Source organism: Lactuca saligna, chromosome 8 (genome assembly GCF_052625555.1).
Source record: "Lactuca saligna cultivar CGN05327 chromosome 8, ASM5262555v1, whole genome shotgun sequence".
Classification (NCBI taxonomy): Eukaryota; Viridiplantae; Streptophyta; class Magnoliopsida; order Asterales; family Asteraceae; genus Lactuca; species Lactuca saligna.
In genome coordinates, this window is record NC_136424.1 from 43,462,087 (window position 1) to 43,476,633 (window position 14,547).

Below are 14,547 nucleotides of genomic sequence, written 5' to 3' on the forward strand. Positions count from 1 at the left end.
CCCTAGACTAAGGCATCACAAATCAGGCCACTATAGTCCTAATATGAATACCTAGTCTACTCTAGCATGCATAACATATCATAACATATCTCATAACACATATTGTTAGGGTATTTTGGGGATTTTACCGTTCGGGTGCTGGCTGACCGCACACACTGCTTCTCCTTTGGTTATTACAAAATCTCTTATAAAATTTTGTGCCTTTATTATTGAAATTTTTTCTCAAATCCTCGGTTTGAGTTTAGTTACACCCGAAGGTGCATCCGAATCCCTCAAACCAAGGCTCTGATACCAACTTGTAACATCGTAAATTTTCAAAAAAAAATTTTCATTTCTTAAAACATGTTTTCATCCGATCAAATCATAAAATCCAATGTATCATAAAATAATACAAATCATGTAAAATCCCAAGATCATAAATAAATCCACTGATAGTGTGTATAGATCACGCCGGCGCCTTCCCACGGTCCTCGCTAGTACCTGAAACACGTAACACAACAACTGTAAGCATAAAAGCTTAGTGAATTCCCCAAAATACTACTTACGCACATACGCCCTTCCAGGCCCTGACCTTCCGGTCCATGTGTCTCAGGGGACTTCCGTCCCAAATCGGTAAACCTTCCGGTCCTACCCGCGTCAACCTTACGGTCCACATCACAACGCCTTCCGGCCCATAACATATATGCCTTCCGGCCCATAACATATATGCCTTCCGGCCCATAACATAATGCCTTCCGGCCCATATCAAGCATAGCATACATAGCGCATACCAACGATTAACTTATCATATACAATGCATACAACTCATAACATATCCGACCTTTCGGTCACACAATAAAACCCTTCCGGGTACAGTATAGTGAGAAAACTCACCTCGTGGAAAGTCTAGAATCTCACGTGCTCGCTATCTCCGAATCTCGAAACAAAGACCCAACCCCGCCTAATCATAACGAAATATCATTTTAATTAATATAGACTTCCACAACTAGGCTTCACCCTTATTAATATTCCTCAGAGGGGTTAAAGACCATTTTACCCTTCCTTGACTCAAAGTCCACATGTTGACCAAAACCCTAAAAGTCAACAAAAGTCAACATATCACAGTACGCGGGGCGTACATCGCTGATCCACAGTCGGGGTCTCCACCCAGTATGTTGTGCGTACTGGGAGTTACGCCCAACGTAACACCTAGATTCAGCCACTCTTCATTTCTGGTCTTAAATGGTTAAGACACTTCTTCAACTTCTAGATCCGACTCTCTTTAAGCCTCCTTACGCATAAAGTCAAAACCTTTAAGCCTTGGCATGGCTGTAAAGGCTCCTACACTCCTTAATACCTTTCCATTTCAACTCAAAAGATCTAGATCTCATGCATGGCTAATCATTCACATCCAAGATTACATTTTTATGAGCCTACAACTCAAATGGACCAGAAATATGATGGATCTAAGCCAATGGAGACTACTTGCTCATAAAGTCTCCATCTTTGGGACCAAAACCCTAGAAAATGGTCCATAAAGCATACCACAAGAACTACAAGGCAAGATCTGAACTTTTTAGCTTAGGAAGAAGCTCCAACCTTTGCTATTCAAGGATCTACACTTGAACACCAACTTGTAGCCTCCACAATGGACTCCTCCTCTCTTTTGCTACCTGAATTTCGGGCTGTTACAATAGGCATTAGTCCCCGGATGTATAGTTGAATTTCTTATATAGAAGAATATACTTAGTTCGCTATAGATAATTGCTCTGATACCAATCTGTCACACCCCCAAACCGGACGACGGAAACATTTGGGGGTGGAACTATGATCAAGTATCACAATAATTGTATACATTGAAAACACAAGTACATAAATAACCATCATATATACCAGTTACATGACCAGATGTTATTTACTATCAAAAAACATTATAAGGTTTGCATGTTATCAAATAAAGTAGTTCTCGTAATGATATTTGATGTCCTTTCTTCAAAAGTAGCTCCACTAGCCCGAGCTTAATTTTTTCCTAAGATTACATGGCATTTTAAAAGTCAACATAAAGTTGGTGAATTCATAAGAGTTTAGTTGTAGAAAAATCCTATATTTTTCCTTGTGTAAAAATCGAATCCTTGTAAAATGTTTTGTATTTGTACGCCTTCAGCGTAAAAGAAGAATGTGTGTGTAGTATGTATCCAAAAACATTTATAAAATAAAAGTTGAACTTTTAAACTTATAAAAAGTGTGACTTGTCATGTGATTTTTATTATCCAAAAAGCGAGTGTATAAGTAAATAACCATACTTATAAATGTAGTGAATAAGTAAATAACCATACTTATATATGTAATGTATAACTAAATAACCTTACTTATAAATGTAGTGTATAAGTAAATAATCATACTTAAAAATGTAGTGTTTGTTCCCAGAAAATCCAATATTTCCTTTAAAATGAGTTGTAGTCTTAAAAACCCTAAGACCAAAAATGTATAAGTATTTCTATAGTTAAAGCAGTATTACATAGTTTTATTCTTATATAAAGCCATTTGAACATATGTTATGAATAAAGCCTGATTAATATGGTGATGAAATAATAAGTGTTTTATTTATATTCAGAAGTTTTGAGACCATAATTTATTAGGTTATTCTTGTGTTTCACTTCGCATGTTTTACTTCCCGAATAACTAGGTTATTTAAACATCCACATTTGATCATACTTTTGGAAGTAAGTAGTGAATTAAGACTGTCATGAATCTGACTGTAGATTGTCAAAGAGCTTACACATAACATTGTTGCAGTGTTCATGAGTACTCTTGAAATAAGAATTTGAGTATTGGATAAACCCATGCTCAAGAATTACCTCGTGGATTTAATCACGAGTAATTTTGATATAATAATATTTTATATTCTTGAAACAAAGACATATGATTTGTTGTTTACAAGTCAGTTGTGCATTGATAATATGTAAACGCATCAGTAACTTGATGTTATAAAACATATTGTTGTGTATGATTTTATGAGTGAATAGTACAAGCATATAAGTTGAAGTTTAACCGTTCCTTTTACCCTAAATGGGATAAAAGCCATATCTGTGGGCCCCTCAATGATTTAGTGATGGCACCCTAAGCGCTTGGCCATGCCTGGACTAATTTGATGTGTCCAATTATAGTCTGAGTCAGTCGTCATGAATCGGAAATTAGGAAACAAATATTGGACAGGGAGAATGATTATAATCCATGTTTCATGTCCATACAATATCTTATAGAACAGTGGGATATTTGATCACTTATCTAAAGGAGGTGTCATTGATTAAATCAGAGTTTGACAATGGCTTTTGAAAGCTAAGATTGTTGGTCAAAAGTTGAAGTCATACATGCAGTAATAGTTATTAGACAAATCCAAGTGGGAGACTGTTGGATTAAGTGTTTAAGCCCATAACTATAATTGGTATGTACTTGATTTGATAGTAGCATGGTCCTTTAGGGTTGCCTTCACTCATGCAACTTGACAGGATGACTAGTGGAGAGAGAGTAGAATTTATTATTTGAAATAATAAATTGGTACTCAAAATGATTTTATTAACATATTGTAAGATTAAAATATCATTTGGAAATCATATTATTAATTAGTATTTAATTAGAAATTAGTTTGACATTAGTTTTGGGATTAACAGAACTGATTAATAATTGAGGGGCAGTTTTGCAAATCATTGATAGTTTTAAAATTGGGCTGATGGACTCCTTAATTAGGAGTGGACAAAATCATTTAGGGAGACCTTATAGATTTCATCTAAGGCCTACTGGTAAAAGATCCATGGGGTGCTTAAGCCCTAAGCAGGAATTAGTGTTTCCTCCAGAAACCTTAGCAGCCCACGTCCCCATAGCTATATAAACAACTCCACCTCATGGGATTTTCGGCCTATGCATATGATACATAACCCTAGCCAAAATTCCTTGTCTCACCTCTCAACCTCTTGCTTTGGGTGTTTGTGAACCATTAGAGGTGCAACATTTGGGGCACTAAGCTTTCAAGAGTCAAGGATATTCAAAGGTGTTCTTATCATTGGTATATAACAAGTAAGGTAATCTTCCAACCCTAATTTATATACAAATTTCGAAAACTGTATGCTAGATCTAGGGTTATTGCTTTGGAATTCAATTTCCATGTTCAATAGTGAAAAACTTAGATCCAAAGCAATTAGGGTTGCATGATCACATAGGAATGTAGATATGCCCTTAACCCATCAGTGGTATCAAAGACTAGGATGTTTTTCAATTAAATTGATGCAATAGTGAACTGTCCAAAGTAGTACAAAATCGTTTTTGGCTGTCTGAAGCAGGAACTCGACGAGTTGGATGAATTCGACAATTTTAGTGTCCAACTCGACGAGTTGACTCATCAGTTGCCTGATTTTTCAATTCTCAGATCTCGTTTTGATTAGGATAATTACCATAATTCATTTTTAATGCCTAAAACTGAATTTTTTGAAAGGTAATATGATATCCTTACCATAATTAAAGGATTTGGTTAAATTTGGATAATGATAAGATTATTTTTATTTAAAAAATTTACCTAGTATTTTGAAAGGTTTGTAAATACACCCTTTTGGTTTGATAATTTAAATTTGAAATTAAAAGTTTTAATTTTGGAAATTTAAATGGAAACCCCTAGAAGATATCCTTGTGGATTTTATTAATAATTTAATTAAAAGATAATTAATAAATTTATGTGTGGTTTAGATTTAATTAAATTAAAAGTTTAAACCTTAGGTGATAAATGAAATCGAGAGTACCAAGCTAATTTGCATGGTTATTCACATCTCGTTTGTGATCCTCGGCATCCTAGTCACAAAGTGAGAGCATAATCGAGATTAAACATGCCATTGAAAAGTTCAATGAATCTCAAAAGATCTAGAAATTTCATCTAAAACCTAATTCGTTTAAAATTTCATTTTTCATGGTGGAATTGGTAAATTGTCATTTACCTACCTTCAAATAATTTACAATTGGATTATGACAGCCCTCTTTAGAATTGTGAATTATTCTGTTGGGTCCTAGCCTTAGTGTTTCATTTGGGTGTTATATTATGGATCCACATCAACTTACTTGAATTTTCTCCCTTTTTGTAAATGTCTAGTTTTGACAACTATGGTGTTCCTAAATTCTTTGGAAAAGGCTTTCCTTTTTGAAGATGATCTTCCACGTTCCGATCATGGTGAAAGATCGTTCCCTTCTTCGTGCATTGGTGGAACTGGAAATCATATTTCTCTTCCTCCACCTCCTCCAATGATTCTCCCTGACCCACATTTTTGTCAACTTGAAAAGTTCAAGGTCACTCAAGCCCTATTGGCATATAAACACCGAGATAGAAGCTCTCTCTGTGCACACGTCCTGAAGATGAAGTCGCACATTGACAAATTGGCAATGTTGGGTGTCATTTTCCCAAGGAAGATAGCTATTGACTTGGTTCTGTAATTTATTCCCGAGTCATATAGTCAGTTTCTTAAGGACTACTACATGACTGATCACGATGTGACCCTAATCGATCTAACATATTTGCTAATTGTTGTTGAAGCAGGAATGCTTTGGCACACTGGTCAAGCAAAATTATTTGGAGGATCTATTTCCTAAAGTCCCATGGAAATTGGTGATGGCAACTGTGATAATCCAGAAATGGTTTCCCCTCCTTAGAGAGAGAAATTAGCCAATGTTGGAAAGTTTGACTTTAAGAGAAAGACCAGTTATGAGGTAGTTCCATGTGCCGATGCTAAAGAATCCATCTGTTTCTACTTCCATTTGAAGGGACATTGAAAGCGAAGCTGCCCTGACTACCTGAGAGATCTTAGAGATGGTAAAGTCAAATTGTATGACTCTATTCCAGGTATGTCCAATATCTAACAATTTATTAAGTTCCTGTTCATAGATTCTTAATACATGATGTGAAAGTTGCATTTTGATGTTTTGTAGAATGTAAGAAGGAAGCTTAAGGAAAGTAAAAACTAAATATGATCCGAAGAAATGGATTTCGGTCACATGGTTCAATGATCAGGATTCGGAGCTGCTACTTAGGAGTTATGAGAGATTGCTTAGGAATATCTAGAAACATAGTTTTCATATGTATTTTCATTGTAAGGACAAGTTTTTAGCATTTTATCAATGAAGTAAATTTTGGTTTTATCTTATTTACTTTATGATTACTTGCAATGGCATTTATGAAAATTGGTGGTTAGTTTTCTTTTATTAGCAATGTTGAAAATGGATTTGATTATTAGTTATGTCTTGCTCTAGCACATTTAAAATTGGTAGTTGAGTTGTTTTGGTTAAAACAAAGACCAACCAAGACTAATTATATGAAGTGCTTCTTGATAAGAATCCACATTGACTCTTGAATATTTGTTGTCGAGGAATGTTCCTTAACAGAGAATATTATATGTAAAGAAGTCAGTGGGAGTCTTGTTGATCTTGAAAAGATTCAGGAGACAATCAAGAATAAACCTTTTAGTAATCACTAGCACACGACCTAAGGCCGATAACCTATCATGTTGACACATTCTTGTTTCTGTGCCCATTCCAGTTAAGTTGACTATGCGTGTGAGTTCTATGAGTTCTCATTTGATCGTATAAATCAAAGTAACTTGATCAGTGAAAGTACATTGATAGGTGAGCTGCTCAATAACTTGGAAGCACTAGTAGGGCCTTGTGCTATCGGATGGTAATAAATTAAGATTAAGTGAGTTCAGTCCATATGAGATTAAATTTTTCATAAACCTTGTTTTATGATAGTGGTTTGAAATGACAAATTCACATGGATAGGAACACATACACGATAAAATCTAAGTGGCAAGAGGTTTCTCTCTGTTTCATGAAAACGATTGTAAGGAAACACTTTCACTAGTAGGTTTTAAATGATTGATTAATCTCATTAGAGTTAGCAGTTATGTGACATCCTCTAATTTCTCAGCCAGAAAAGACCGATTTAATCTATGCGTTTTAAAATAAAATCAGAGAAATCCTTTTAAAAGATGTTGTGGAATTAGTCCCCAAAACAAAACAAGATAAAACTTTAGCAAAACTTTTCTTTAAGAAATGTATAGTTTCATTTCATATCAAATCCTCGGGATGTCATGTTCCGATACAGATCAAAAGCATAAACAAGACGTTATAAGCCTTTTAACAGTTATTTACAACTACTAGCCCATAATCCAAAAATCTCTCGTCGTCCTCCGATTATGCTCGGGGTCCACTACCTGTAACATAAAAATCTAAGTGGGTTTGTCTTAGGAGCCTGGTGAGCATATATGGTTTTCAACCCACAACAATAATAAACTTATTAAGTTCATCAGTCAACAATAACCCTGATTACCCGTTCCCGTTATCCTCACTTTACATCCCTAAACACTTATCACAAGGGAACTAGCCTAAAGAATATCATCGGGATGGACACTACTGCTAAGGGGTTTCCTCATCCTTACATGTCCTAAAGGCAACCATGAAGGGGATGGAGTACAACGAATGAACACTCTTAGTTCATTACACCTACAGGTTGCGGGCCTGCCAGTGTTGCACTGGACTATCTAGAAAATCCGTGGTCGTCATGCAAACTCCACTAGATGACTGGATCTCAAATCACATCGAGGCCTCTCATCACTTTTATTTAATACCCATCACTATCTACCCATGTTTTTTACCCAACATATTTGTAGATAAAAATACATATACAGTTTAAAACTTGTATAAAACATCAATTCAACAATTGTCTCAAATAAACAATCAATATATATACACATAGCACGTATTTATATAAAATACTTCATATCTATGTGTAAGATGAATGTGACTATACACTCACATGATTTGATGATAATCGGGCAACAATTCGTTGCTTAAAATGATTGTTTCTAATAAAACCGGGATTTTATTGAGAAACCGGGCTCTACGAAGGTCGGGCTTTGAAACCGTAAAGATAAATTTTCCGGGCTTCTCGGGCACTTCGTGGAGTATTCTGGGGCTTATAATCGATACCGGGGCTTTGGGGGATGTTAGGATGAAAGAAATATACGTTTAGGGGCTAAAAATGACAAGATTCCAAAATATACCCGGGAGGTCTCGCACCCTCCTATTTATAGGGGCGAGGCTACTGATCCGACGGCTAGAAAGAAGCCACACGGCGTAGATCTGAAACTCGCAGGGGGATGGCTCGCACGTGGGCTGCATGTGCGAAGGCCTCGCTGGAGGCTTCGGATTGGACCGCTTCGGAAGCTCCTCGGTTCGGACATGTTGCTGATGACACACCGAGATCGGACACGGGGCAGCCCCTTATTGGACCGAACCTCCAGTGCAAGGACAAGCGACACATCTTGCCAGGTGGCCTCCGATGACTTAGCAGCTCGGACACGTGGCTCGCTCTAAGCGAAGGTGACGTGGCCGAAGCCACCCATGTGAATTTTCTCGGTTTTTGTGCAAAAACTTCTAAAATCCATAACTTTCGCATACAGACTTCGTTTTTGATGTTCTTTATATGCACACGTAGGTAAAATTACGCTCTAGAACTTTCGTTTAGACTTCGCCAGCTAATTTTGACCTTAATTTTTATATAATTTTTTTAACAGACCGGGATAGGAAATCCTTTAAAAATTCATAACTTCTTCATCCGACGTCCGTTTTCGTCAGACTTTTTACTATTGTACTACTAATGATGAGACCTTCGATTCTCGTTTAGGTCGTGCCGACGAAAATCACTCGATCTAAAATTCGAGTTTTTTAGCTGTCTACTGCTAAGTTGAAACTTTGAAAAATCATAACTTCCTCATACAAAGTTAGATTTGGGCGTTCTTTTTATACATACTCTCGGTTTAACGAACACTACGAGTTTCGTTTAGATCACTAAGGCTAAAAAGTAGTTTATCAAAAACTCACTTTTTACAACATTCTGCGTCGTGCTGGTTTTGTCGCGAAACTTCGACAGATCATAACTTCTTTGTTATAACTCGGATTTTGGTATTCTTTATATCCCCGAATTCCTTGTTTCGACCACTACAACTTTATGTAAAGATATCGGCTTTACCTAATATTTATTTTTGATGCTCATTTTTATTCTTAATTAATTAAACCATAATAATTAAGCATAAAACACATAAAACACATAGAATTCACATAATTCCTTTTTCATTTCTTCAAAATGAGTTACAAAGGTTAACCTAGACTATCACCTCAATATAAATGCCTAGGCTAGAAACACGAGTGTTACAATTCTCTCCCCGTTAGGATGATTCCGTCCCCGGAATGACATATCACCAAACAACTGTGGGTAGCGACTCATCATGTCACTCTCCATTTCCCAAGTGTGATTTGGCACATTCGTATGTTTCCAACGCACAAGCAGTAAATCGATCATCTTGCATCTCAGCTTCATAGTCTTACGGTCAACGATTGCTTCAGGTTCTTCGATTAACCTCGTGTTTTCATCCAACCTTAACTCAGAAATCGGAATTATGTCGGACACATCTCCCGTGAACTTTCTCAAATAACACACATGAAAGATGTTATGAATACCCTCCAGTTCTTCCGGTAATTCTAGCTTGTAAGCTTGATTCCCGATGTTCTGAAGAACTTTAAAAGGTCCAATTAACCTTGGACTCAACTTTCCCTTTTTACCAAATCCTATAAGTCCCTTCCATGGCGAGACTTTAAGTAAAACCGAATCTCCAACTTCAAAGGTTATCGGTTGTCTTTTCTTTTTAGCATAACTCTTTTGTCAATCTTCAGTAGCTAACATTCTTTCCCTTATCACTTTCAACTTTTCAGCAGTCTGATGGACTATTTCAGGTCCCATAAACTGCTTTTCCTCAGCTTCCAGCCAACATGATGGCGTTCGACACTTTTCTCCATACAAAGCGTGATAAGGTGCCATGTTAATGCTTGAGTGGAAACTATTATTATAGGAGAATTCTACTAGAGGTAAGTGTTCATCCTAGTTACCTTGGAATTCTAGGGTACATGCTCTCAGCATATCCTCCAATGTTTGAATTGTTCGCTCGCTTTGACCATCGGTTTGCGGATGGTAAGCTGTACTCAAACACAACTTGGTACCTAATTCCTCTTGTAGACTCCTCCAAAACCTTGAGGTAAAACGACTATCACGATCGGATACAATCGTTAACGGAACACCGTGAAGCCTCATAATTTCCTTCACATAAGAATTCGCAAGTTTATCCATAGACCATTTCTCGTTGGCAGCTATGAAATGCGCACTCTTAGTGAAACGATCAACGACCACCCAAATCATGTCGTGACCGTTCCTTGTTCTGGGCAGTTTAGTCACAAATCCATGGTAATATCTTCCCATTTACCGATGGGTACAGGAAAAGGTTTTAAACTCCCATACGGTTTCTGATGTTGTGCCTTAACCCTAGCACAAGTTACACACTCAACCACATACTTAGGAACATCGAGCTTCATTGTCGGCCACCAATAATAGGGCTTTAGATCCCTATACATTTTCGTATTTCCAGGATGAATCGAGTACATGGTCTTGTGAGCTTCTTCTGTCAGAAGATCTCTTACTCCACCCGTCTTAGGTACCTAACTCCTATCTTGGAATACCTTCAACCCTTGGTTGTTTGTACCGAATACTAAAGTTTTGCCCAAACGTTCTTCCTTTCAGTCATTCTTCTCTAAAGCTTCCTCTTGAGCTTTCTTTATACTTTCCACAATTGTCGAGACAACTTCAATTCTTAACGCTCTTGGCCTTTTCTTTTCAAGGTTTACCTTCCGACTGAGAGCATCAGCAACAACATTTGCTTTACTAGGGTGGTAAAGTATCTCACAGTCATAGTACTTGAGTAACTCTAGCCAGCGTCGTTGCCTCATGTTCAATTCCTTCTGATTAAAGAGATATTGGAGACTCTTATGATCAGTGAAAAGTTTACACTTTGTGCCATAAAGATAATGCCTCCAAATCTTTAGGGCAAATACTACCGCTGCCAACTCCAAATCGTGAGTGGGGTAGTTCTTTTCATGCTCCTTCAATTGCCTTGATGCATACGCGATCACTTTATCCCTTTAGGTCAGAACACAACCTAACCCAACTCCAGATGCATCGCTATAAACTGCGAAGTCATTAACTCCTTCAGGTAATGCAAGAATCGGTGCTTCACACAATCTCTTCTTCAACTTCTCAAAGGCTTCCTTATGCTTCTCATTCTAAGTATAAGTAGCTCCTTTGTGGGTCAAAGCTGTTAATGGAGTAGCAATCGAAGAAAAGCCATGGATAAACCTTCGGTAATATCCAGCTAATCCTAAAAAGCATCTAATTTCCGTAGGGCTTTTTGGTTGTTCCCACTTCATCACAGCTTCAATCTTTGCTAGGTCAACCATTATTCCTTCTTGGTTAACCACATGACCTAAAAATTGGACCTCTTGAATCCAAAATTCGCATTTGGAGAACTTTGCATATAGCTTCTCCTTTTTCAGAACTTCTAGCACTTCACGCAGATGCTTTTAATGCTCCTGCTTGCTTTTCGAATAAATCAAGATGTCGTCTATGAATACTATCACGGATTTATCTAGGAATGGTTTACAAACCCTATTTATCAAATCCATGAAAGCTGCTGGGGAATTGGTTAATCCGAACGACATAACCAGAAATTCATAGTGTCCATATCTTGTTCTAAATGCAGTCTTTTCGATATCTTGCTCTCTCACCTTTAGTTGATGGTATCACGACCTAAGATCGGTCTTCAAGAAATAGCTCGAACCTTGTAACTGGTCAAACAGGTTATCGGTCCTTGGCAACGGGTACTTGTTCTTTATCGTTGCTTTGTTCAGCTCTCTGTAATCGATGCACATTCTTATGCTTCCGTCTTTCTTCTTTACAAATAACACAGGGGCTCCCCAGGGAGATGAACTAGGTCGAATGAAACCTTTGTCCAATAACTCCTGAAGTTGTGTCATAAGTTCTTTCATCTCTGTTGGTGCTAATCGATATGGTGCTTTTGCTATCGGCTTCGTTCCTGGTAACAAGTCGATACAAAATTCTACTTGTCGATCAAGGGGCAATCTGGGAAGATCTTCAAGAAAGACTTTTGGATAATCACACACGACCGAAATATTCTGCACCTCCTTCTCTTCCTTCTTAGCATCGATCACAAACGATAGATATGATGTACATCCCTTGGCCAAACTCTTTCTGGCTTTCATTAGGGAAATGATTCCAGAATTACTCTGCGTTTGTCTCCATACACCATAAACGACTCTTTCCCTGGCGGGTTTACTTTTACTATCTTCTTCGTACGCAATATTTCGGCATCATTGGCACTAAGCCAATCCATTCCTAAAACTATGTTGAATCCATTTAACTCGATAGGCAATAATTCCTCGTGGAACTTATTCCCATCCAAGTCAATGAGGATGTTTTTCATACGATGGCTAACAGGTACAAACTTGCTACTAGAAATCTCGACTAATAAAACATTAACTAGCCTATCTACAGGCAAAGCTAGTTTTCTACAAAATTCATGCGATATAAAGGAGTATTTGGCTCCAAAATCAAATTAAATTTGGGCAGGCAATTCATTTACGAGAAAGGTACCTGAAGCGACATCGACTTCTTCTTTTGCAGCTTCAAGTGTCATCCGAAAGGCTCTCGCCTTCGGCTTTGGTGATAGATTGGGCTTTGCTGCATCCTTCCTCTTTGGATAGTCTTTAAGAACATGCCCTACTTCATGGCACTCAAAACATACCCTCTTGTCGGACGGACACACGTTGGCATAATGCCCAGTCTTTCCACATTTGAAGCATGTCACCTCCTCACTACATTTCCCAAAGTGCTTTTTCTTGCACTTCTCACACCATTTCACTTCACCTCCTCCTCCTCCAAACTTCTTGGACTTCGAAAATTTGCTTTTCTTGTTGGAACCTAAAGTTCCTTCAAATTTTCTCTTTTCACCAACTTCTGCCCTCTCCAGATCCTTCTCTCTGATCTGAACCTCAACATTCTTAGCAGCCCAGATGGTGGCTTTCAAAGTGGTTGCTTTCTTAACCATCAGACCAAAGTCCGCTAGTAATTCGAGGGCAAACTTTTTGACCTTAGAGAGTTCAGTTGGAACTAGATGAGGAACAAGCTTCATCTTTTCCATAAAACTAGTAGCGTATTCAGTAACACTCATCTTTCCCTTCTTTAAATTCTAAAACTCATTGTTGATTTCCAGAAGATCCTACTCAGAGCAGTACTGCAATTTCAGTTGTACCACAAAATCTTCCCAATACATCTTACTTGCTTCTCCCTTGGGCATCGAATCAGCTAGTAACTTCCACCAGCTCAACACACCAAACTTTAACAGAGGAATTGAAAGTGCAGTCTTTTGTTTGTTGCTGCACTTATAGCTTTCAGACATCGTCTCCATTTCGGAGATCCAGTTCATGACTTCCACCGGTGTCGCACTTCCAGATAGAAACGGTGGTTTAGATGCCATGAAATCTTTGTATTTTCATCTGCGTCCATCAACTTCTCCATCCTGGTTGTTTTATCTAACTATCGGTGGGTTGGCTTGACCTAGAGTCCCACTGTAGTTCCCTCCTACTGATTGCCCTTCATTCAATATGGGCCATTCAACAGGTATCATAGTCTCTTCCCTATGTTGTTGTAGTAGTCGCCTTGTCTCCTTCATCTGGCAATCTAACATCATTTGCATCATTGCTTGTACCCCAGCCATCGTCATTGACTCAGGTGCAGCTCCTACAATAGGTACTTGCTCAACTTCTTGAGGTTGAGGTTGTGGATCCCTGTTTTCGTTTGCATTTTCAACTCCAATACGAGTTCTTGCCATTAAAATCTATATACCGAATAAGGCGAATTTAGGTCTTTATCCTTGTTAGACATTTTAATTCCCTTATCACTCCGAAATGTTTTCATGTTAGTTCTAATCTCGTAATCATACGCTCAGAATCCTACACACATAAGGTTTCCAAATCCAGTCAGCAACATACCATAGATCCGAACAAATAATGGCACACATGGCAAACACATAACATTTAACACATAAGGGCATTTTAGGCATCTTTCCTAAAATAAACTAGTGCTCGTGTCTAAAATATGGTAGACACTCACCTCACAATCATCACTTAGCATTCTAAGTTTAATTTTAGAAATCCTACAATTTCTTAGTTCGCTTAAACTAATGCTCTGATACCAACTGTGACATCCCCTAATTTCTCGGCCATAAAAGACCGATTTAATTTATGCTTTTTAAAATAAAATCAGAGAAATCCTTTTAAAAGATGTTGTGGAATTAGTCCCCAAAACAAAACATGATAAAATTTTAGCAAAACTTTTCTTTAAGAAATGTATAGTTTCATTTCATATCAAAACCTCGGGATGTCATATTCCGATACAGATCAAAAGCATAAACAAGATGTTATAAGCCTTTCAATAGTTATTTACAACTACTGGCCTATAATCCAAAAATCTCTCGTCGTCCTCCGATTATGCTCGGGGTCCACTACTTGTAACATGAAAAGCTGAGTGGGTCAGGCTTGGAAGCCTGGTGAGCATATAGGGTTTTCAACCAAAGA